Here is a 1,781-nt window from a genome sequence, read left to right as displayed (position 1 = left end):
CGAAGGAGGAAGAAGGATCATATTCCAGAAATACACTTCCCAGTAGATCACCACAAAGGCAAAGGCTCCAGAGTATCTTCCTTCTTCTGATGAAATAGATTGTCAGAAATAAGATCAAGCCTACGAAAAGCCATTTAAGAAATAAGGCGAGTATATAAAAAAAGAAAAGAAGGAAGAAAACATTTACAATTTTGCTTCCTCCTTTTATTTACCTGTCCAGACACCACAAATAGTTGATGAAATAAAGGAGAGAAAAAAAGACGTAGAAAGGAGGAGACAAAATACAAGCACCATCATTACCAAAATTAAAGGCAATAAACTTCCATGAGTGGCACTGTTATTAGTACAGAATCTGCCCAAGAGTAGATTGTCCAAATATGTGTATTCTGCTGGTGAGACTGCAGATCGAAATAAATTTCTAAGGACTTTCGAAATAAAATTCAAGAATCTGGTATAATTCAATAATTCTCTGTCTAGGAATTTATCCTAAGTAGAGGGGAATTCAAAGATACACTGAATAAGTGCATTAAACAAGCATTATTTATAATTCAGAAAAATAAAAATAACCTAATGTACAATAGTAGAAAATTAATAATTACATATAATACATCTATAGTGTAGAAATTTATACATTCATAAAAAATCTAGTTGAACTAAATGTCCATCGATGGATGATTGGATAAGGAAACTGTGGTATATACACACTATGGAATACTACTCTGCCATAAAAAGGAATGAAATACTCCCATTTGCAACAACATGGATGAGCCTGAAGAAACTTATGAGAGAACATTCCTTGGGCTACAAAGTGGAGTGAAGGGGGAAGGGGGAGGGGGAGGGAGGTTGGGGATAATTGGGTGGGGGACACAGGGTACAAATGCAATTTGTGGTAATGGGTATGCTGCCAGTAATAAATCTGGGCCTCACATCATGGGCATGAGGGGCGACAATCAGCCTTGTATCTCATGAATATTCATAACTAAAAAAAAAAGCTAGTTGAAGGCAAGAGATCATAAAAACAAATTCTTGCTGTGAGTGGTATCTTTCTTGGGTTGCACACTTCTGTAGCTAGAGCTAAGGTTCTCTTGTTTACACAGCATTCCTTTCTCTCTCCTTCTTTTTTACTGATGATAACCCTTCATATACATCTTTTCTGCTTTATTTTTCATTTTTTCATCCTAGCAACAACCCCTAACTCCATCCTCTTCTAATTAATGTTCATCAGCAGATACATTTTAAAGCAGCATTTTATGACTTTGAAACAAGGAAAAGATTGTGCATATGTATGCGCAGGCACACACACTCGCACATGCAATGCCTGTCTAAAAATATACAACTAACAAGCAACAGTGACGGATCCTGGAGGACAGGAGCACCAGAAAGCTGGAGTAAAGGGAGACTTCCTTTCACTGGTTGTTCTTTGGTAATAATTTTAAGTACCATGACATTGTCTTGGTTTGTTTGTACTACGGTAACAAAAAGCATAGACTGGGTGGCTTATAAAAAGCAGTTTATTCCTCGCAGATCTGGAAGCTAGGAAATCCAAGATCAAAGCACCAGCAGATTCAGCATCTGGTGGGGATCTGCTTTCTGGTTCATTGATGGCATCTTCTTGCTCTGTCTTTACATGGTGCAAGAGAGGAGAGGTCTCTCTCAAACCTCTTTTATGAGGACACTGACCCCATTCATGAGGACTCCACCGTCATGACCAAATCACCTCCCAAAGGCCCCACCTCCTGATCCCAGGGGGGGATTTTAACAAATGAACTGGGGGGGGGGGG

The sequence above is a fragment of the Galeopterus variegatus genome, unplaced genomic scaffold (genome assembly GCF_000696425.1).
Source record: "Galeopterus variegatus unplaced genomic scaffold, G_variegatus-3.0.2 Scaffold11860, whole genome shotgun sequence".
NCBI lineage: Eukaryota > Metazoa > Chordata > Mammalia > Dermoptera > Cynocephalidae > Galeopterus > Galeopterus variegatus.
This window is presented reverse-complemented; position numbering follows the sequence as displayed.